Source organism: Protopterus annectens, chromosome 7.part0 (assembly GCF_019279795.1).
Source record: "Protopterus annectens isolate FY-2018-M chromosome 7.part0, PAN1.0, whole genome shotgun sequence".
NCBI classification, from domain to species: domain Eukaryota; kingdom Metazoa; phylum Chordata; order Ceratodontiformes; family Protopteridae; genus Protopterus; species Protopterus annectens.
The window spans coordinates 788,130,905-788,155,435 of record NC_056739.1 but is presented as its reverse complement, the minus strand read 5'-3'; the positions used below and the strand labels follow the sequence as shown (position 1 = coordinate 788,155,435).

General features: G+C 44.3%; 1 protein-coding gene across 2 annotated transcripts in view; it reads right to left on the bottom strand.

Annotated features, from left to right (window-relative positions):
- Window positions 1–24,531, bottom strand: part of LOC122806691 (ephrin-B2-like) — a 988,190-nt gene that overhangs the window by 534,194 nt on the left and 429,465 nt on the right. The gene's annotated exons all lie outside the window — the stretch shown is intronic.

Genomic DNA, 24,531 nt, shown 5'->3' with positions numbered 1-24,531 from the left:
AGGCCATTGAGGCAGGGGCCACGGCTTGGTGCGAGTTATGCTCCTTAGTACTGGATACCAGTGCTGTCTTGGCCAGTCTGGAGCTATCAAAATGCCTTTCGGTTGTTCGGCTTTGATCTTCAGTAACACCTTGGTCATTAATGGTAGAGGTGGGAATGCATAGATTGTTAAAGAGTTCCAGCTGAAGGAGAGAGCATCCATTCTCTAGGCTTGAGGATGGTGTGTCCTCGAGCAGAACTTCTTCAGATGATGATTGAGGTGTGAGGCAAAGAGGTCTATGTCCGGCCTCCCCCATGCATGAGTTATTTGTGAAAAAATGTCTGGATGCAACATCCATTCGTGCGGATACAAGATGTTTCTGCTTAGACTGTCCGCCAGAACATTGTCCTTGCCTGGAACAAACTGGGATTGCAACTGTATGTTCAGTTCCAGGGCCTTTTCCCAAAGAGTCATTGTTAGCCTGCAGAGGGGGTAAGAATGAGTGCCTCCCTGTTTGTTTATGTACCACATAACAGTGGTGTTGTCTGTCTTTATTAGCAGTTGACCTTGCTGAAGAAATTTTCCGAAGGCCTCGATTGCATGAATCACTGCCAACATCTCTTTTTGATTGATGTGTAGATGCACTTCCCGGGGAGCCCATTGCCCTTGAATGCATCTGCCCTCCATGTGCGCCCCCCATCCATGATCTGAGGTGTCAGTTGTAATGGTTTGGCTTGTTTGAGGTTTGTTGAAAGACATGCCTTTGTTTAGCTGGCTTGCTTGTGCCCACCACAAAAATTCCTTTTGCAGACATGGAATGAGTGGAATAATTGCTTCTAAGTTGTGGCTGTGCTGAGATCATAAACTTTTTAGGTACCATTGTAGTTTTCTCATGTGTAATCTTGCCAGAGGAATCAGAAGAATGCAAGATGCCATGAAACCCAGGGCCTGCAGGATTTTCCTTGCAGTCATCTGGGTGTGCTTTGCTAGGCTTTTGAAGTAATCTGGTAATTGTTCTTGTTTTTCTTCTGTGAGAAAAGCCATTTGTGAGTTTGTGTCCAGTTTGGCTCCTAGAAAAATTATTTGTTGGGATGTCAGTAGTCTTGATTTTTGAATGTTGACTGTGTATCCCAAAGCCTGTTGTAAGTGAATGACATAGTTCAAGTTTCTTATCAAGGCTTGCTTGCTGTCCGCTTGTATAAGGCAGTCGTCCAGGTAAGGGTATATTTGTATCCCCTGGAGTCTGCAGTGTGCAATTACTGATGCCAGGCATTTCGTGAATACTCTGGGCGCAGTAGATAAGCCAAAAGGCAATGCTGAGAATTGATAATGCTCTCACCCTGCAAGAAATCTGAGGTATCTTCTGCAACTGTGTCTGATTGGGACATGCAGGTATGCCTCCTTGAGGTCCAGAGTAACCAGCCAAGACCCCTTGCCCAGCATGGGAAGAAGTTGCTGTAACGTCAGCATTTTGAATTTTGGCACAATGAGAAAAGTGTTTAGAGTGGACAAGTCCAGTATAGGTCTCCATTGCTTTTCTTTTCTTGGAACAAGGAACAGTCTTGAGTAGAATCCCTGGCCTTGTTCCTGAGGAGGAACCTTTTCTATTGCTTTGATTTGTAGCAGCTTTGAAACCTGTATGAGTGCCTCTGCCCTTTGATTTTGTGGCAGGTTTGGCATGCCTTGTCTTGTTGGTAAGGTATAGAAGTGGAACCTGTAACCTTTGTCTATTATGTCCAGAATCCATTTGTCCTTGGTTAAAACGTTCCAATTTCTTGAAAATAAGGATAATTTTCCACCTAAAGGTGCTTCTCTTTGAGCCTTGGTCGGCGGTGTCAAAGTCAAGTCATTGTGATTGTCCCTGTGGAGCAATAGAAGTCCCTGCGCCACTTCTCTGATTAGTCGGCTGCCATTGGCGGCCCCTGTAGGAGCCTCGGTATTGCCCTCTACCTCGAGCACGCCTGTTTTTTCCCCTTTGGAACTTGTCAGTGTCTGGAAAGGACCAATTCTTCGAAGGCCAATTCCTGCTGAAACTTGGTGGCTGAACCTGGAGGAAATCTTTGACTGTTTGTACTGATTTAGCCTTTTCCTCAATTGATTTCAACACATCCTGAGCATTAGCACCAAATAGCTTGTGTTTTTCCAGAGGTGCATCTAGAAGCTTTACTTTAACATGATCTGGCAATGCCTGTTCTTTCAACCAAGCATGTCTATGAATGACAGCCCCTGTCATAGCTGCCCTACATGAAGCTTCCAATGCATCATAACCACACTGTAGAAAATGATTGCTAACCTGCTGAGTATTATGAACCAAATCCTGCAAGGCCTTTCTATCTAAAAGCTCAGGAGAGGCTAACTTTTTCTGCAAATCATCCATCAAGAAATCCTGATACTGAAACATATGAAAAAGACAGTTAAGTGCCCTCATGGCAGGGGTGGTTGAGGTATAAACTTTTTTGCCCCACCTCTCCAGGGACCTAGATTCCCTGTCTGCGGGCAAAGGATTTTTGGCCGTGGAAGTGGCCACTCCTTTGGGCCCCTGGGAAATAGTTTCTAGGTCAACAGAGTGGGCCTTAAAGAGATGTTTATGAGTTTCAGGAACCCTGTAATATCTGTCTGGCTTGACAGGAGCAGGAGGGAGAGAATCAGGAGAAGCACTCGAGTCTGAGTACACATCATCCAATACATCTAACACTGGGGGTATAGCTAAAGGCCTGTGCTGGGGTAACTTAAGGAAAGTCCGAAGCCTTTTCCTGGAGTCGGAGAAATCATGGCCCTGTCACTGAAAATGCTCTCTCATGGAGTGGAGAATTTCCCCGAAAGAAATATCCTCAGGAGGAGAGGCAGAGGGAATAGATTCATCAGCATCAGAATCCTCGTAGGCCTGGAAGGATTCTTCCTGGGAATCTGAATGACCTGAGTCGCCAGAGGCTTCATCTGAGGAGAAGGTATCTGTCTGCTCAACCCTAGGCCTTTTGTCTGCAGGCGGCTGAGAACCCCTGTCTGGAAGAGTCTGAGAGCCTCTGATTAATGAAATAAGATCTGCAGCTAAAGTCATGATCTGTTTATCAGAAGTGGGACCCTGAGAAAAAGATTTAGGAGGGAGAGACTTAGCCTGGTTGGCAGCCTTAGCACGTGTGTAGGCCTTGATGGACATAAACACCGGAGGCCTAGCTGCCCCACGTGCAGGAGTAACTTTGTCCACCGGAATGGTGTCAGGCAAAACTTGGGTTTCGGTTTCAGGAGGAAAATCAACAACCGGCACCGGGGAAGCCTCCGGGACCAAAGTGTGCGGTAAAGCAGTGTCGTTGGTCTGGAGCGGTTGAATTACCACCTCCGAGGAGACCAATGCACTCGCGGTAGGTTTTGGCGTGGTGTCGGTGGAAGTCGCGGGCTGAGAATGTCGGTCCTGGTCCTTCTGTTTTTTGGAAATATGTGATGTCGGTTGTTATAGGAGTAATTTTCCCCAAAAAAGTCTTCAGCAAATTCTGCCCGGCGCCTGACAGTGCGCTTATTGAAGCAAGCACAGGCAGCACAGGGCAAGATGTCGTGGTCTGGGCCAAGGCAGGGAAGGCAGTAAGAATGGAAGTCCTTATGAGGTATTTGTTTACCACAAGACAAACAGTTACTAACTTTTGCAGTTTTATCTGACATCGGCTGAGGCAAGAAAAGGTTCCCCAATGGGGTACTTAGCTTTTTGATGACTTCAGTAACTGAAAACACAGGAGCTGACCGACTGGCACTTGCGAACTGCTTCTGCTTCGGGCACCGCGCGGCAAGAAAGACTGGAGAAGATGGCGTCGACTGATGTTTTTATACCCCAGTCGCTCTGACGTTGGGGAGGAGGCGACATCAGCCGACACCGGACCCAGACTTTGGAATCCGGCCGACCGAAGGGCTGCCTGAGGCAGGACAACCCATATGTAAGGACTGCAGTTGCACTCTTGAAGGACATCATCCTGCTGTAAGGGAGCATCTAGTAGTTTTGCTTTAACATGATCAGGCAGAATTTGTTCTTTTAACCAGGCATGCCTACGTATAACTGATCCAGTGACAGCTGCTCTGCAGGAGGCCTCTGCAGAATCAAACCCACATTGTAAGGTATGTTTGCCCACCTGCTCGGTGGCGTGCAACAAATCCTGTACTTCTTTCATTTCAGATTGTTGAGGTAGGGTGGTTATCTTTTGTTTTAACTTTAAGTTCAAAAATTGCTGATACTTAAGCATGTGAAATTGACAATTTAGTGTTCTCATAGCTAAAGTGGCTGAGGTGTAAACCTTTTTCCCCCATCTGTCTAGTGCTCTTGAATCCCTTTCAGAAGGTACTGGATTTTTAGCTATGGAAGCCTTAGCCCCCCTTGGGACCCTGGGAGATAGTCTCTGGGTCAGCTACTGGGCTTTTGTAAAGGAATTTGTGGGAATCAGGTACTCTGTAGTATCTGTCAGGCTTGGCCGGGGCAGGAGTTAAAGAGTCAGGGTTGAAACTGGATTCTAAGTAGACATCATCCACAATGTCCAAAACAGGAGGAATGGCTAGAGGTCTGTGTTGCGGGAGTAAAAGAAACTCTCTGAGCCTTTTCTTGGAATCAGAGTAATCCTGACCTTCCCAGTGAAAATGTTCCCCCCGTGTGTAAAGTTTCCCCAAAAGAGTAATCTTCTGGAGGGGAAGCTGAGGGAATAGAGTCCTCAGCATCAGAATCTTCATAAGGAGAGAAGGAATAGTCTTGGAGGAATCCGAAGAAATAGACAGTTGTTCAGAGGAAGAAGAATCTTCCTCTTGTCTAGGCCTTTTGTCAGGAGGAGGCTGTGAACCCCTGATAAGAGAAATCAAATCTTCAGCCATTTTGAGCATCTGTTTTTTAGGCATAGGGCCTTGAACAGGAGACTGAAGTGAAGCCTTTTTCGATTTAGAAGGAGTTTTTGACTTGGAAAACGTTTTGACTGTAAGAGTTGTCAGTCTGAAAATGCCTTCAGAAACCGATGGTGTTTCAGAAGTACCGACGTCCTTGGAAGGTAAATCGTCGGAAGGGCCTGAAATAAAAGGCTGCGTCGGTCTAGTACATTCCGTCAAAATATCTGTAGTGGTCTCGGGTTCCAGAACTGCGGTAGTCAGAGGCTGCGTCAGAGCCTCACTAACCGGAGATAACCGGAGAACAGGAGACTGGATCAACCGAGGCCTCGAAATCTGGGCTTAGGCCTGGGCTGTCAATCCTTGTCCCTGCGTTTTTTGTGCACGCCAGTAGTCGGTAGCTCCGACGGCATGTTATAGTTAAATTTTCTACCAAAAAAGTGTCGTGCAAAATCAAATAGTCTTTTAATAGTACGTTTATTAAATCTAGCACAAAAATGACAAGAAGTGACGTCGTGATCAGGGCCTAGGCAAGGTATGCAATAAGAATGAAAATCCTTATGAGGTATTTGCTTCCCACAAGAAATGCAATTGTTAACTTTTTCTGACATCGGTCTGAGGCAAGAAAAGTTTCCCCTTTGGTCTGAAATTTGAATTCGAAAATCTCAGGAGTCAGCCGCCCGGCACTTGCGAACTGCTTCTGCTTCGGGCACCGCACGGCAAGAAAGACCAAAGAAAATGGCGTCGGTTGCAATATATGTACCCCTGGCGCACTGTTGTCAGGGATGAGGTGACAGCAACTGACGTCGGACCAAGACTTTGGAAATCCGGCCGACTGCGGGACCGCCTGACGACAGGATAACCCAAGTGTGATGACTGCAGCAGGGTAACACGATGAACATAGTACAGTTTTGTACCTACCATAAATGTAGATGTTCGAGTGCTAATACAGCTGCAGTCATAACAGATGGGTTCTCCTGCCATCAGGTGGGTCCTCGGTCGGCCGAATTCCAAAGTCTAGGTCCGGCGTCGGTTGTCGTCGCCTCTTCCCTGACGTCAGTGTGACAGGGGTATAAAAGAACCAGCCGACGCCATTTTCTTCAGTTTTTCTTGCCCCAGATGTCAGGTGCCCCCAGAAAGAAGGCAATACATAAAATTATGTAATAATGCAATGCAATATAATCAAAGACCAGTAGTTGCAAGCAAATACACCATAAAAGAAGACCCCTAGAGGGGAAGGAGGGAGGGAAACCTGGACTGCAGCTGTATTAGCATTCGAACATCTACATTTATGGTAGGTACAAAACTGTACTATGTTCATCGTGCATACAGCTGCAGTCATAACAGATGGATAGAATCCCAAAGCTAAGAAAGGGGTGGTAGGCACTAGGTGGAGCTAGAAGGAGCCAAAATGCCCTGTAAGACTGCAGTGGCAAAGCCTGCTCTAGATTTGGATTATAATGGTAGGTTGTAGTGCTTGGAGAAGGTATGCACAGAACTCCAAGTGGCTGCTTCTAAAATATCCTTGGTAGGAACTCCTCTGAGAAAGGCTGCAGAGGTGACTGTGGCCCTGGTCGAATGAGTTCTAATGCCTGTAGGTACAGTTTTGCCATGAAAGGAATAGCAAAAGCGTATGCAGTGGGCTATCCGTTTTGAGATTGTCTGTTTGGATATTGACTTTCCTTGAGCTCCTACCGCATAGGCCACAAAAAGCTGTTCTGATTTTCTGAAAGGTTTTGTTCTGTCCAAATAATAACACAGTTGTCTGTGGATGTCCAAGGAATGCAGTAATCTCTCCCCTTTGTTTTGAGGATTAGGATAAAAAGTAGGTAAATGTATGGCCTGATTTAAAGCTACCCTGGATACCACTTTAGGCATAAAGGACAGGTTGGTACGTAATGAAACTCTGTCCTGATGGAAGATGATAAAAGGCTGGACAGCCATAAGAGCCTGTAGAAACCGAGACACTCGCGGTTTGCTTTACCGTGGTTTCGGCTGAAACCGCGGACCGCGAGTATCGGTCCTTTTCTTTGCGTTTCTTAACAATTTGGGAAGTCGGAGGATCCGACGGCATAATGTACGCAAAGTCTGAGCCGAAAAACTGTTCAGCAAACTCCGACGCCTAAGCGTTCGTCGGTTGAAGGAAGCACAGGCTAAACAAGCTGCTACGTCGTGGTCTGGGCCTAAACAAGGTAAGCAGTAAGAGTGGAAATCTTTATGAGGTATTTGTTTCCCACAAGTTAAACAGTTATTTACTTTTTCTGACATCGGCTGAGGCAAGAAAGAGTCCCCAACGGGGTACTTTTTAGAAGTCTTCGAAGTTGTATTGGTAATATTAATCTCTGGATCTGACCGACCGCACTTGCGAACAGCTTCTGCTTGGCGCCACGCGGCAAGAAAGACTGGGGAAAATGGCGTCGGCTGATGCCTTTATACCCGAAGACCAGCAGAGATGACGTCGGGTGAAGTGCGACACCAGCCGAGGCCAGACCCAGACTTTGGAATCCGGCCGACCGAAGGGCTGCCTGACGACAGGACAACCCATTTGTTAGGACTGCAGATGCATCCTTGAAGGACATCTGTAGTTCTGAAACTCTACGAGCTGAAGTGATAGCCAGAAGGAAAGCTGTTTTCCAGGACAAATATTGTAAATCTGATGAGGCAGCTGGCTCAAAAGGAGGCAAAGTCAGTTTTTCCAGAATGAAATTAAGATCCCAAGCAGGTATTGGTTGTTTTCTTGGAGGTCTTAAATTCTTAGCCTCTCTGAGGAACAACTGTCTTAATAGAGGGTGAGAGAATAAAGGTGGATCAGTGTTGTATTCTGCAGAAATGGCTGAGGCATGGATTTTGATGGAGGAGAACGAAAGTCCACTGCTTAGCAGTTCAGCCAAATATTGTAGTATTTGAGGTAAATTCAGTTTTCCAGGATTCTGGCCCTTTTTCTCATTCCAAACACAAAAACGTTTCCATTTTGCAGAGTAAGCTTTTCTAGTTGATGGCCTTCTGGCCTCCAAAATGACATCCTACACCTCCTTGGAGAGCAGGGCCTGCTGCGATGCTAAGGAATCTTCCATGCGGCTAGATTGAGTGTTTTCAGCAGACTGTGAAGAGTTTTGAAGCTGTTCTGCGTCAGAAGAAGAGGCATTAGAGGCAGGGTCCATAGTGGGGAATGCATCAGGCTCCTCAGGAGTGGGTACCAGTCTTGCCTTGGCCAGTCTGGAGCAATGAGTATCATCTTTGGTCTGTCTGCTCTGGTCTTCAATAGGACTTTGGGCAGCAGAGGAAGAGGTGGGAAGGCATAAACTGTCATTGATGTCCAACTGAAAGAGAGAGCGTCCACTCTCCAGGCCTTTGGATGGATAATCCTTGAGCAGAATTTTGTCAATTGATGATTTTTGTGGGAGGCAAAGAGATCTATGTCTGGCCTTCCCCATTCTTGGATTATTTCTGTAAAAACTTTTGGATGCAACTTCCATTCGTGTGGATCTGTCATATTCCTGCTTAGGTTGTCTGCCAGCGTATTTTCCTTGCCTGGCAAGTACTGTGCTTGTAGTTCCATTTGTAAGTCCATGGCCATGTTCCAAAGTGACATGGCCAGTCTGCATAGGGGATAAGAATGTGTTCCTCCCTGCTTGTTTATGTACCACATAACTGTGGTGTTGTCTGTTCTTATCAATAGCTGGCCTGGTTGTAGAAGGTCCTTGAAAGCTATAATAGCATTTATCACTGCTAGCATTTCTTTTTTATTGATGTGAAGGTGCTTTTCTTTTTGGGTCCATTTGCCCTGAATGCACCGGTCTGTCATGTGCGCCCCCCCAGGCGTAGTCCGAGGCGTCTGTTGTGATGACTTGATTTGCTTGAGGCTTGCTGAATGGAAGACCTCTGTTTGTTTGGCATGCTTGAGCCCACCACAGAAATTCCTTTTGCAGACATGGAATTAGTGGTATTATTGTTTCCAAACTGTGGCTGTGTTGAGACCATATGTTTTTAGGTACCATTGTAGTTTTCTCATATGCAGCTTTGCACATGGGATTAGTAAGATGCAAGATGCCATGAATCCCAGAGCCTGCAGGATTTTCCTTGCAGTCAGCCTGGTGCAATTTGCCAGTGTTCTGAAATATTGAATTAGTTGCCCCTGCTCCTCTGACATGAGGTAGGCCATCTGGGTGTTTGTGTCCAAATTGGCACCCAGGAAAATTATCTTCCGAGAGGGTATTAGTCTTGATTTCTCTTTGTTGACTGTGTATCCTAGAGAGTTTAATAACATTATTACATAAGCCAGATGTTTCAGAAGAATGTGCTTGCTGTCCGCTTGGATCAGGCAGTCGTCCAAATAAGGGTATATTTGTATCCCTTGAAGTCTGCAGTAGGCAATTACTGATGCCAGGCATTTCGTGAATACTCTGGGCGCAGTAGATAAACCAAAGGGCAATGCAGAGAATTGATAATGGGTTGAACCTGCAAGAAATCTGAGGTATCTTCTGCAATTTTGTCTGATTGGGACATGCAAGTATGCCTCCTTGAGGTCCAGTGTTACCAGCCAAGACTCCTTGCCCAGCATGGGAAGAAGTTGCTGTAGAGTAAGCATCTTGAATTTTGGTACGAGTAGGAATGTGTTTAGGATGGAAAGATCCAAAATAGGTCTCCAATCTTTTCCCTTCCTTGGCACCAGAAATAGCCTGGAATAAAAACCTTGACCTTGTTCGTGTGCAGGTACCTCTTGAATAGCTTTCATGTTTATAAGACCTGAAATTTGCTTTTGTGCCTCTGCCCCTTGATTGAGTGGCAGGTTTGGCATGCCTTTCATTTTTGGAAGGGTATGAAAATGGAATTTGTAGCCTCTGTTTATAATGTTTAGGATCCATTTGTCCTTTGTGACAATATGCCAATTTTTTGAGAATAGTGCCAGCTTTCCTCCTAAGGGGGCTGCCATTTGAGACCTGGTTGGCATGCAAAGGGGAAAGTCATTGGTTTTGCTTTCTGAAAGATTGCGAGTTGTCCTCACCACCTCTTTGTGTAGGAACTTGCCATTGTCTGCCTCTGTACGAGCCTTGTGTTTGTCCTCTGCCCCTCGGGTGCCTGTATCTGCCTCTTTGGGGTCTGTCTGTGGCAGGAAAGGACCAGTTTTTGGAAGGCCAATTTCTACTAAAACGTGGGGGTTGAACCTGCAGAAATTCTTTCACAGTTTGCATTGATTTAGCCTTTTCCTCCATTTTCCGTAATACTTCCTCAGCATTTGCCCCAAATAGTACATCCTTTTGCAGAGGGGCGTCTAGTAATTTTGCTTTGACATGATCAGGCAAGGCTTGTTCCTTGAGCCAGGCATGCCTACGTATGACTGAGCCTGTAACAGCAGCTCTACATGAGGCCTCTAGAGCATCAAAACCACATTGTAAGGTATGTTTACCCACTTGTTCTGCACTATGCATCAAATCCTGCAACTCCTTCATGTCTGGTTGTTCAGGTTGTGACATTTTACTTTTCAATTGAGATAACAGAAACTGTTGGTATTTTAGCATATGAAACTGACAGTTTAAGGCCCTCATGGATAAGGTAGCCGAGGTATATACCTTTTTTCCCCACCTTTCTAAGGATCTGGAATCTCTCGGAAGGCAATGGGTTTTGGCAATGGAGGCCTTCACTCCCTTGGGCCCCTGTGAGATGGTTTCTAGGTCAGCAGCATGACTTTTGTATAGAAATTGGTGTGAGTCAGGAACCCTGTAGTACCTGTCAGGCTTAACTGGAGCTGGAGGAAGAGAGTCCGGGTTAAGGCAGGCCTCCGAGTAAACATCATCTAGGATGTCCAGGACAGGAGGTATAGCCAGAGGCCTGTGCTGGGGTAACAAAAGAAATTCCCTGAGCCTTTTCTTGGAATCTGAATAATCCTGGCCTTCCCAGTGAAAGTGTTCCCTTAAGGTATGCAGAGTTTCACCAAATGAGTAATCCTCAGGGGGGGATACAGAAGGAATAGATTCCTCTGCATCAGAGTCTTCAAAAGGGGAGTAAGAATGTTCCTGATAATCAGAGTGCTCTGAAATAATGGAGCCCTGATCAGAGGAGCGGGAATCTTCCTCCACTCTGGATCTTTTGTCCGGAGGTGGCTGAGAACCTCTGATTAGAGTAATTAAATCCTCAGCCATTTTAAGCATCTGTTTCTTAGGCATGGGGCCTGGAGATGGGCCCTGCGTAGCTGGTCTCTTAGGGTGCATGGTAGCTTTAGACTTGGTGAAAGCCTTGATGGAGAAAGAAGAGGAAGGTCTGAAGACACCTTGAGTGGAGGTGGACCTATCCACATTCTGTGTTTCAACGCCAAGCGTGGCTTCGGTATCTGTAGTCAGGGTGTGGGCCGAGGAGCCTGCGACCTCGGGTACAGGAGACACCACCAAAGATGTGTCGTCGGTAATCAGGGGCTGCGTAGGCGCCTCGCTGAGAACTGGACCACGTGTAGTCGGCTTTGGCGTGGTGTCAGTAGAGGCCGTGGACCTCGAATGTCAGTCCTTGTCTTTGCGTTTTTTAGACAAAACCGGAGTCGGAGTATCCGATGACATAGTATAGTTAAATGCTTTCCCAAAATAATGCTGGGTGAACTCCACCCAACACTTAATAGTGCGTTTGTTGAAAGTAGCACAAAAGCGACAGACCGAGACGTCGTGGTCTGGGCCTAAACAAGGTATACAGAGGGAATGGAAATCCTTATGCGGTATTTGCTTCCCACAAGAAATACAATTATTAACTTTGTCTGACATCAGTCTGAGGCAAGAAAAAGTTTCAACGGGTACTTAGCTTTAAGAAGACTTGGTTCCAAATTTTTGTAATCTCAGGAGCTGGCCGACCAGCACTTGCGAACTGCTTCTGCGGGCACCGCGCGGCAAGAAAGACTGAAGAAAATGGCGTCGGCTGGTTCTTTTATACCCCTGTCACACTGACGTCAGGGAAGAGGCGACGACAACCGACGCCGGACCTAGACTTTGGAATTCGGCCGACCGAGGACCCGTCTGACAGCAGGAGAACCCATCTGTTATGACTGCAGCTGTATGCATGACAAACATCTGCATAACAATGCGCAGATTTACTTGGAGCGACTGCAGAACGGCACCACTTATACTGAACCAACTGATATTGCCAATATCTTGGCAGACAGGTTTAGTGAAAACTTTACTCCCCCTTCAACCCCTAAATGGCCCATCCCAATACCCGAGGAATGCCAAATCCCTATTATCATGACTACACAAGTAGAAACCGCACTAACCAAAGCCAAGAATACAGCTTCCATGGGGCCAGATAATATACCTGGATGTGTCCTACACGATTTACAAAAAGGAGCTGACACCACACCTGAGTGCCCTGTTCAACTACAGCCTCACTTCAGGCTTTGTTCCCATCGAATGGCGTACCACTATAGTCATTCCACTCTACAAAGGGGGAGCGACTACTGACCCTGGTAACTACCGCCCCATCAGCCTGATGAGCCTGATCTATAACACTATGGAGTGCATCGTTACGAATCTTATAAACAGGGATATAGGGAACCTACAAACCCTGGGCCCCATGCAGTTTAGGTTTGTGAAGGGCAGATCATGTCTGCTCAATCTGACAGATACTTCAAATCTGTTACCAGAGCGGAAGATGAAGGCTAGGCTGTCCACACAGCCTACCTAGATGTAGCCAAAGCCTTCGGCACCATCCCGCACTCTGGAATCATTGACAGACTCACTAATCTGGGCATTTACCCCTACGTCACAAAATGGGTCGTCAACTGGCTCACTTACAGAACCCACACAGTGAAAGTAGCAGACTCCAAATCTGACTACCAGACAGTTACAAGTGGAGTCCCACAGGGATCGTTTCTGGGTCTTCTGTTTGGCATCTACTTCTCTGAAGTTTAAACCAACACAAAGGGACTCTGGTTAACCAAATTCATGTATGACTGCAAACTGGGAGCTATTACTGATTCTCAAGCTGATGTCGACATCCTACAAAAATGATGTCGACATCCTACAAAAATGCCTCAAGGAGACCAACAACTGGTGCCAAAACCATGGCCTTAGGCTCAATGCCAAAAAGTGCATTGTCATTCCTTTCGGGAAAATCACGGTCCCCACAAACTACCATATCAACGATAACCCACTTAACTCCGAAGGTGTGACAAGAGATCAAGGGAAACAGGTAGATAGCAACCTCTCCGACAACCATGTTGCCATGGTCATTAGAAAGTCATTCTACGTGGCACATCTCATTACAAAAGGTTTCTCATCCAGGAAGAAACAAGTCATAATCCCTCTCTATTCGTCCCTCATTAGACCGATTATAGAGTACAATTCCCCATTTGGCATGTACCTCACTAGGCAACTCCAACAGCTGGAGAGGCCACAAAAGTTCCTCACAAAGAGGATCTTAGGACTCAAACATGTGCCTTATACAGAAAGACTAAAAAACACCAGCTTTACTTAGCTTTACTTAACTTACTTAGAGGCGATCTCTGCTTGACATGCAAAGTCATGTCTGACCCTGTATTGCTAGACATGCTTCATCTAAAAAAGTCACAATTCCTCCGTGCCACACGCTCCAAAGACCTCAACCTCATCACCACATTAAACAGAACCTGCTGGAGGGACAGGCTCCTAACCCAGAGACTTCCCATACTCTGGAATAAAGTCCCCATTCATGTCAAGCAAAGCACCTCACTAGCCCTCTTTAAGAAAAATCTTGACGAGTGGATGGACAATAGGAAATTCACCCTGGGGATCACTTCAATAGCCTTGCTTGATAGGGGCACAAGGAACTAATGTCTGGCAGCCAGATGACTGGGAATATTCTTCGGCTAGGCTTGCATTGGCTCCAGAGCAGTTAGCCTAGTACTAACCTATGAACCTATGAGCTGTCAATGACTACAGCATGATCCTGAAGAAGCAGTTATTCTCAATGTGCAGTTATAAATCAAGCATTTGAAAATTTTGTGTGTGTGTGTGTGTGTGTGTGTGTGTGTGTGTGTGTGTGTGTGTGTATGGGACTACCTATAATTATCGAAAATCCACTTCACTGGAGGCCACAATGACAAGACGACATTACCAAAAACTTAACTTTCCAAATGTGCACATCACCGGAGTTATACTCCGTGAAAGGAGACACTTGGCCACTTAGTAAAAACAAACACACCGCAGCATATCAAACCCACCCACTTGGGGGCTTCTCCCCCCACCCCACCCCCAACTAAATATACCAACTCAAAAAGGTTCAATAATCAACATGGGGCAAAAAAAAAATCACCTCAAAAAATGTGTACAGCAGTGACAAACATATTATGGGGCAATTACAGCAACATTTTATAATACCTAAATGACTTTAAAAGAAGGAAAAGGGACAGAGTGAGAGAAAAAAAAACGAGAAAAAAGCGCTCTAGTAAGAATGAAATAATATCCACTAACCATCCAACAAGTTGGGCCTAGTTAAAAAAAATAGGACACATCTTCAATAAGGGAGCCATGTGCACGAAGTGAAAATATTTATGGAGCCACTTGAAGGAGCAAACAGAGTGGAACCAGCAAATTTAATCCATCAGGTGCTAATAAGGTTAGCAATAAGCAGGATAAGCATGATTATTAAACAGAAATGTATTTACAAAGGGTCAGAAGGGGATTTACAAATAAATCTAAAAGTTAGATGACTTTGGAATTTCTCCCTGGAGTGCATAAAATGACATATATTTCTGAGGATCATTAAAAAACAAACTGCTGACACTCATCCCATGTTTAGATAAGGCCATTTCATCACAATTTATACAGCAGTTAGACCTGTTAAGCAGGAGAGTTCCTTGCTGGGATTGAGGTTATAATGGCAATTTGTCCCAAGAAACTCTATAAGCCAGAACTGGATATTAGCATCTAAATAGATTTTGTTTTTGAACACCTTAGGTTACAAGGAACATTACTCCAACTACTAAGAACCATTTGTTTTTATGCAAAGGTAACACAGTAATATTCCAGAGGCCTGACTATGACAAAAGGCCACATATCTCTGAATGATGTTAAGTTCATTTAGCATCCTGTGGAGGTACAAGACACTGAGTTACACAGACCAGCAGCCTTGCAGAACGTTAACCGAGTATAGATTTTAAGGCAGATCCATTCAGTATAACAAGAGAGGAGAAGTCTAACCAGATGATCCACTAAACATGAGTCACTAAGAATCTGCTAAAGTCCACTAAGAGGACGTGCTAATAGATAATGGGTTCCAAAAAATACTTCATGCAATTTAAAGGCATTCTCTTATAACCATAAGAGAAAAATTAATCCCTGGATTGTGGAAGTCTCACTATAAGGCAGACTAAACTGTTTTGGTGGGCCCACCACATCTTATTACCAATTCTCAAGCATACAGTATGGCTTTAGGATCTGTGATATTCATGGCTAAGTCATTAATGAAAACTGAAAACAAAAAGCCTTGGCCGAAAGTTGGGCAATACAAGTATCACAGAGAGATCAATGAGCAGATTAAGAGTCAGTCATCTTCACACATGCCATAAACTCAGTATGACAGTTATGGACCCAGTCAATGGGGTCACTCCCAAACCCATAGTTTGTAAGGTAAGGAATGGCTGAGGATTTCTGATGAAATTCCAAGGACTGCAAATGGATGGCAAGCCTGAATGTCTGAACACAGGGTATATATACTTAGTCTGAGGTTGCATTACCTCAAAGCATTCTCTTTACTCCAAGCTACTGTGATCCTCGAGTTAGTATGTATACAAGTATTGGGGTGCCAGGGACACAGCTCCTAATGTCAGGTACCTCGGAGAATCCCTTTACTCCAAGCTACAGTGATCTTGGAGTTAGTATGTATATTCATCATCATCATCATCATAGGTGTGTACTAGGCTAATGGCCCTGGAGCCTTTACAAGCCTAGCCATAGGATTACCCTGGCATCGTGCCACCCAACATTAGTTCCCTAGTGCCTCTGTCGAGTAGAGCCACTGGAGTGATCCCTGGGGTGAATTTTCTAGTTCCCATCCACTCACTAAGATTTTTTTTGAATAGGGCCAGTGAGGTGCTCTGCTTGACATGTATGGGAAGTATAAGTATCAGTGTACCAGCAACACAGCCTCTAATGTCAGGTACATCAGGGAATCCCTTTCCTCCAAGTTACAGTGATCTTGGAGTTATATAAATCAAGGTACCAAGGACACAACCCCTAATGTTAGGTACCTCAGAGAATCCCTTTACTCCAAACTACAGTGATCTTGGACTTAGTGTGTATAAGCAGCAGGACTACAGGGATGGAAGACAGAAATGTTTCTCTGCAAGAAGGCTTTAACTGCATCACAGTAAGTTTTGTGATATGCTGTAATCCTTTAGAAGTCATACTTTATTTTTCATAGTTGCAAGACATGTAATTACAGGTCCTGCACTTCTGATAGGGAGCCAAAAGGTGACGGTAATTCGTCAAACATACATTTAAGAAGAACAGATTAAACAAGGTCAGGAGTCATTTACACATGTCATTAGAGGCTGCAATGGTCACTGAGTGAAGGATATTAAGGATGCTGAAATAGCTCCTAAAACCAAGCTGATTAGAGTAAACCAGATTTATTGTCGTATTATGATAATTATCAGAAAATGACACTGTTACAGAGCTTTATGTATGAAACAATCCTACAGCCTCTGCCTGTGAGTTAACCTTAGTTACTTTAGGTAAAGGCAGGATGATAGCAGTCTTCCAGTTGGCAGGTTTCTGCCACACATGAGGAATAAATTAAGATTATCTGTCAGTGGACTGGATACTACTGAAGCCCCCACTTTTGGGACAGCCAGGAGCAGTGCCACCTGTCATAGTTTTGTAAGGACACTCAACAAATGTACCAAGACCAGTGAAAGAAGGCTAGTCTTTCGTTCAGCTACAAATTCAATTCATTTTAAGAAACAAGTACAAAGTACTTTTTTTCATACTATACATTTCTACCACCAACTGGTGAAAGGTATCTCAAAATGATAACAGCTAAGCTAAGAAGACAAAGTTCTTCATATTGTCCTACTCATAGGACAGGTAACGACTTTTAAATATACATTACATGCATTCTGTTCAGCCTATTGACTGCAGGACAATGTCCTTCCAATGCACACATTAGAATTTAATAATGGCTAATGACAAGAGAAGTAAGGATGAATAAGCAGAAAATAGTACCAAAAGAAGGGCGCAAATATAGGAAACACACTTTTAGATAGTATGTATGTATGACTTTCGGCTTTTCCCGGTTAGGGGTCGCCACAGCGGAACTCAGGTCCGCTCATGACTGGCAGTGGATTTTACAGTGCAGAGTTGCCAGCCCGATGCCCAACCTTCAACGATGGCACGCCCATTCACGCTCACACCTACCTGCATGCCTTTAATGTCACTCGACCACGGGGAGGGCATGCAAACTCCACACATAATATAATTAAATATAGCAACAGTTTCAGATAACATCATGATGTAGAGTTTTAGATAATATACAGATACACTTATCTGGAAGCTTCAGCTCTGTTAAAATAAGACCACTAGTTGGTTGCCTGGTTGCAGGGTCATAACTAGGATTTCTGGAACTGTATGCTGACTTACAAAATATAACTCCCTCTCCATTAACTGTGTCCCTCCTACCCCCAAAAAGTGGATTTCTGTTAACAGTACACCATTTCCCTTATGTGTGTGTGTCTTTTGGCTTATTCCGGTTAGGGGTCGCCACAGCTGAACTCCAGTCCTCCAATGTTTGGTAGTGGATTTTTACGTGCTGAGTTACCAGCCCTGAAGCACAACCTTCAACGAAGGCACGCCCACTCACGCATGTCTCCACACAGAAGATGCTCTAGCTGAGAATCGAACGCGACAACGTCTTGCTGTGAGGTGACAACGCCCATTTCCCTTATAAAAAAAAAATCTGAAATAACAAGATTAAGTACACAAAAACAGCTAACCAGTGTTTTGAAAAAAGTCTTTACCAAAATATACAACCGTAAACAATGAAGACTGCAGTAATATTAAAAAATTAAATTCTATCACATCACATTACTTTTAAGAAGTGTAGATTGGGAAGTTAGCGAAACAAGTGATTTTAGTATTACCTGCAACAGCCATAAGTGTGTATTTAGAAACAAAGGAAATACAACCTAACACCTGTAAATGCACTTCTGGGCTGTCTCTGATTACATATTTCAGCTAAAAATTAATGGGAAAGAACCAACAGAACAACCTATAAGGGCATAATTACAGGCAATTCTTCCAATGACAGGATTTATCAGCACTGCTACATCCAGTAAAATTTACACATCACCAATCAAAATGCCAGACACTAGGCCTCAGGGGAAAGACATTCAGAAATAAACTTCATGACCAACTTGGATGCATATTAAGTTACTTAACTTTTATTTCGACTTTGAAAATAAATGTGCAGTGCACAACTAATAGCAAATTTGTGTGCACTACATAAGGTCTACCTACTAACACATCGGGCTTTCCTGTGGGGGCAGTCCCTGTAGACAAAGCATGCAAACTTCACGAACTCTGAGGCCAAACCAATAAAACACAAACTATAGGCTGAAATCATTTTAAAATGTTTATTATAAAATCTGAAATGGTGTTCATCACAAAGGAAAATACTGTGCTTTTTGCACATCATGGATGGAAGCCTCCAGAAATTCAAGAGATTGAGCTTATCACAGAATCACAGCTGCAGTTCTACAGAGGGCACCCTGCTTCCTCTTTCTTTTCTTGCCACACACACTGGGTCACAACCACAGCTGGGTGTACCCATGGAAGATGGAAGGGTAAGACTGATTTATTGGGAATCCTTTCTGTGGCCATGTGTTTATATGAAAGGTTAAATACCCTCCATGCTAAGAATATTTTTTTAAATATTTTACCATTGGTAATCTGAACCTTGCTGCTCACGATGGCTAAACAGAAACAGTGTCTGCACAGAATCCAAGAAAACATATATTCAAGAAAGGTACTGCTTGAAGAGCAAGACTTTCTTTCAATTTGGTACTATATTTTTTACCAGCTTCTGAATTCTGATTACATTATGTTTTTGAGTAATAAGTGAACCCTGATATCTCAGTGGTGGCATCTGGCTACATGATGACATTTTCCTGTACCTGATCCATTAAAGAATGAAATAAAGAGAAGACATTTGACTAGCACTAGTAAACAACCACTGATTAACTAGTTAGTTAACTGGGTAGGCGCACTGACCAGCTTTATTAAAGATTTTCTATACTTGGGTATGCATATCACATAACTTCATCATATCTTCTAGGAATGAATGACTCAGAGTAATACGTTAAAGCATACATCACACAAAACAGAACTGACATAACAATGATATAAGAAAAGAACATTCTGCATGTGACAACAGTTTAAATGAACTATGCACAGGTTCGTATTAATGCCTCACAGTGCCTGGAACTCTGGTTTACTTCCCAGCTGGGGTGCCATCTGTGTAGAGTTGGAGAGTTCTCTCTGTGTTCACATGGGTTTCCACTGGTCTCCCATTTCCTCACATATTCCAAGGACACACAAACAGGTGAACTGGCAATCCTTTGAAAATAAACATCCAACAGGTGTATGCAGAGTGAGTGTAACTAGTGTGTGTGTGTGTGTGTGTGTGTGTGTGTGTGTGTGTGTGTGTGTGTGTGTGTGTGTGTGTGTGTGTCTGTGTGCACACATGTGCCTGAGTGTGAGGTGTACGTATCATGTATTGGACAAGTTCTGCACATTGCAACCATTGTTTACTGACAAAGCTCAGTCACCCCATGACTGAAAAACAAATGAAACTGTATCTCTATAGACATATTAGATGACATATTAAATTCAAGTTTATAAATGAATAAATACTAAAACTAAGTTTTAAAACTCCATAAACACTAGTAAACACAAGTTATATAATACAACTGAGCAGTGTTGTAGGTGTAACATAAAAGTACAGTTTTGTACCTACCATAAATGTAGATGTTCGAGTGTTCACCCTGCTGCAGTCATGACACTTGGGTTATCCTGTCCTCAGGCGGACCCGCAGTCGGCCGGATTTCCAAAGTCTTGGTCCAACGTCGGTTGCTGTCACCTCATCCCTGACGTCAGTGCGCCAGGGGTACATATATTGCAACCAACGCCATTTTCTTCAGTTTTTCTTGCCCCAGATGTCAGGTGCCCCCAAAAAGGTGATCCAAATTAGTACCAAAAGGTGTGAACACTTTACAAACACTAAATCCCTTCAGCTATAAGCAAATACATCAGAAAGGCATAGCAAAGATTTAGCCAGTAGATCAGAGGGGTTGGAGGGAGGGTAACCTGGACTGCAGCAGGGTGAACACTCGAACATCTACATTTATGGTAGGTACAAAACTGTACTATGTTCATTGTGTTACCCTGCTGCAGTCATCACACTTGGGTTGAGTCCCAAAGCTAAGGTAGGGTGGAGGCATCATAGAGGGTTAGTGGAGGCAATGAGGCCCTGCAGAACTGCAGTGGCAAAACCTGCCCTGGACTTAAAGTAAAGAGATAAGTGATAGTGTTTGGTGAAGGTGTGTACAGAACTCCAAGTTGCAGCTTCTAAAATTTCCTTGGTAGGGACCCCCCTGAGAAAGGCTGTAGAGGTAGCTGTTGCCCTGGTAGAGTGGGATCTAATGGTAGGAGGAACTGGTTTCCCGTGATGGGTATAGCAGAATCGTATGCAATGGCCTATCTATTTAGAAATGGTTTGCTTGGATATGGCCCTCCCTTGAGAAGCTGTAGCATAGGAAACAAAGAGCTGGTCAGTTTTTCTGAAAGCCTTAGTTTTATCCAAGTAGTATCGAAGCTGCCTGTGAATGTCCAAGGAATGCAGGAGTCTCTCACTTTTGTTCTGTGGATTGGGGAAGAAAGTGGGTAGATGGATGGTTTGATTTAAAGCTACACTGGAAACCACCTTAGGCATGAAGGAAGGATTCGTTTGTAGAGAAACTCTGTCTTGATGAAAAATGAGGAAAGGTTCCACTGCCATAAGTGCCTGTAATTCTGAAACTCTCCTAGTAGAAGTTATTGCCAGGAGCAGGGCAGTCTTCCAAGATAGGAACTGAAGGTCTGCAGAAAAAGCTGGTTCAAAGGGAGGTAGCGTTAGATTTTCCAGAACAAAGTTGATGTCCCATGTTGGTGTAGGAGCTCTTCTAGGTGGTCTAATGTTTTTTTCCCCTCTGAGGAACTGCCTTAGGAGTGGATTTGAAAATAAATGTGGATTCGTGTCGTAGTGAGCTGAAATAGCTGAAGCATGGATTTTAATTGAGAAGAAGGAAAGTCCTTTATGCAACATCTCAGCTAAATACTGCAGGATGTGAGGCATATGAGGCTGAGTTGTGTCTTGGCCTTTAGCTTGGTTCCAAGCAGAAGACCTTTTCCATTTGTCTGAGTAAGCCTTCCTGGTGCATGGCCTCCTGGCTTCTAGAATAACATCCAGTACTGCTTGTGAAAGAGGGGCTGGTTGGATGCTTAACTGATTTGCCATGCAGCCAGGTTTAAGGTTTTGATCTGGCTGTGTAGAATCTGCTTGTCTTGCTGTGTGAGCAAATGAGGTATTTGAGGCAATATCCAAGGTGGGCTGTGAGCCATATTCTTCAATAGCGGGTACCAGTGCTGGCGTGGCCAGTCTGGGGCTATGAGAATCATTAGAGGTTTCTCCTTTTTGACCTTCAAAAGAACCTTTGTGAGAAGAGGTAATGGAGGAAAGGCATATGCTGTCAGGTTTTTCCAATTGAAGGAGAGAGCGTCCACTTTCCAAGCTTGATGGTGGAATGTCCTTGTACAAAATCTTGTCAGCTGGTAGTTTTGAGGACTGGCAAATAGGTCTATATTTGGTAGGCCCCATCTTTGAGTTATCATTGCAAATATTTGTGGGTCTAGCTTCCACTCGTGGGGATCTTTGATGTTTCTGCTTAGGTCGTCTGCCAATGTGTTTTTCTGTCCTGGCAGGAATTGAGCTTGTAACTGGACTTGGTAGGCCAGAGCTGTGTTCCATAAGATTATTGCTTGCCTGCAAAGAGGGGAGGAATGTGTGCCCCCTTGTTTGTTTATGTACCACATTACTGAGGTGTTGTCCGTCTTTACTGCAAGTTGTCCAGGCTGTAGTAGATCCTTGAAGGCTGTCAGAGCTTTTTGTACAGCTAGCATCTCTTTTTGGTTTATGTGCAGTTTTCTTTGTTCTGCAGTCCATAGGCCTTGAATGCATTGCCCTGCCATGTGTGCCCCCCAGGCATAGTCTGAAGCATCTGTTGTGATAGTTTGCCTGGGTGGGGGCAAGGTGAAACGCTGACCCTTGTTGAGGTGACATGCCTGTGCCCACCATAGAAATTCCTGTTGAAGGCAGTGAATGAGAGATATCACTGTGTCCAAGCTGTAGCTGTGTTGAGACCATACGCTTTTTAGGTACCACTGTAATTTCCTCATATGCAGTTTTGCAAATGGTATTATCAGAATGCAAGATGCCATGAAGCCCAAAGCCTGCATAATTTTTCTTGCAGTTAATTGGGTCTTTGTTGCCATTGTCTTGAAATATTGAGTCAGTTGTAATTGCTTGTCTGGTGTAAGATAAGCCTTCTGGGCCGTTGTTTCCAAGCTGGCACCCAGGAATGTCATTTTTTGTGAGGGTACTAGTTTTGACTTCTTTTCGTTTACTGTGTACCCCAGACAATTTAGTAGATGCTTCACAAATGCCAGATGTTATAAGAGAATGTCTTTTCTTTCTGCTTGAATGAGGCAGTCGTCCAGGTATGGATATATTTGAATTCCTCTTTGTCTGCAGTATGCAATTACTGGTGACAGGCATTTTGTGAATACTCTGGGAGCAGTAGATAAGCCAAAGGGCAGTGCAGAGAATTGATAATGGGTTGAACCTGCAGTGAAACGGAGGTATCTTCTGCAACTTTGTCTGATAGGGACATGCAGGTATGCCTCCTTGAGGTCCAACGTTACCAGCCATGCGTCCTTGCCCAACATGGGAAGTAGCTGCTGTAGTGTTAGCATCTTGAAGTTGGGAACTTGTAAGTAAGTGTTTAGAATTGAAAGGTCCAGAATTGGTCTTCAAGCATTTTCTTTTCTGGGTACTAGGAAGAGTCTTGAGTAAAATCCTTGGCCTTGCTCTTGAGTTGGTACCCTTTGAATGGCTCTCATGGCCATGAGAGTTGTAATTTGTTTTTGAGCCTCTGCCCTTTGATTTTGTGGCAGGTTTGGCATTCCTCTTTTTATTGGCAAGGTGTGAAAGTGGAATCTGTATCCTCGTAAAATTATGTCTAGGACCCATTTGTCCTTTGTGACCATGTGCCAGTTGTCTGCAAATAGTGCTAGTTTTCCCCCCAGGGGGGCTGACAAAAGAGCTTTGTTTGGCCAGCTGAGGTGCAAGTCATTGAGTTTGCCTTCTGGTGGTTTGAGACATGTCTTCTCCTCCCTTCTAGGTTGGAGTGCCCCATTGGCGAGGTTTATACTGAGCTTGTGGTTGTCCTCTGCCCCTTGGGCACCTGTATTTACCCCTCTGAGGCCTGTCAGTGGCTGGAAAGGACCAATTTTTGTTGGCCAGTTTCTGCTGAAGCGAGGGGGGTTGTACCTGTAAGAAATCTTTGACTGTCTGCATTGATTTTGCCTTATCTTCCATTTTCTTTAAAACTTCTTCTGCTTTAACATCAAAAAGAACATCCTGCTGTAAGGGAGCATCTAGTAGTTTAGCTTTAACATGATCAGGCAGACTTTGTTCCTTTAACCAGGCATGCCTACGTATAACTGATCCAGTGACAGCTACTCTGCAGGAGGCCTCTAAAGAATCAAACCCACATTGTAAGGTATGTTTGCCCACCTGCACGGTGGCGTGCAACAAATCCTGTACTTCTTTCAATTCAGATTGTTGAGGGAGGGTGGTTATTTTTTGTTTAAACTGAGAGATCAGAAATTGCTGATACTTAAGCATATGAAATTGACAGTTTAGAGCTCTCATAGCTAAAGTGGCTGAGGTGTAAACCTTTTTCCCCCATCTGTCTAGTGCTCTTGAATCCCTTTCAGAAGGTATTGGATTTTTAGCCATGGAAGCCTTAGCCCCCTTGGGACCCTGGGAGATAGTCTCTGGGTCAGCTACTGGGCTTTTGTAAAGAAATTTGTGGGAATCGGGTACTCTGTAGTATCTGTCAGGCTTGGCCGGTGCAGGAGGCAGAGAGTCAGGGTTGAAACTGGATTCTAAATAGACATCATCCACAATGTCCAAAACAGGAGGGATGGCTAGATGTCTGTATTGGGGGAGTAAAAGAAACTCTCTGAGCCTTTTCTTGGAATCAGAGTAATCTTGACCTTCCCAATGAAAATGTTCCCTCACAGTGTGTAAAGTTTCCCCAAAAGAGTAATCTTCTGGAGGGGAAGCTGAGGGAATAGAGTCCTCAGCATCAGAATCTTCATAAGGAGAGAAGGAATAGTCTTGGTCCTCAGAGGAATCCAAAGAAATAGACAGTTGTTCAGAGGAAGCAGATTCTTCCTCTTGTCTAGGCCTTTTGTCAGGAGGAGGCTGAGAACCCCTGATAAGAGAAATCAAATCTTCAGCCATCTTGAGCATCTGTTTCTTAGGCATAGGGCCTTGAACAGGAGACTGAAGTGAAGTCTTTTTCGATTTGGAAGGAGTCTTCGACTTGGAAAACGTTTTGACTGTAAGAGTCGTCGGTCTGAAACCGCC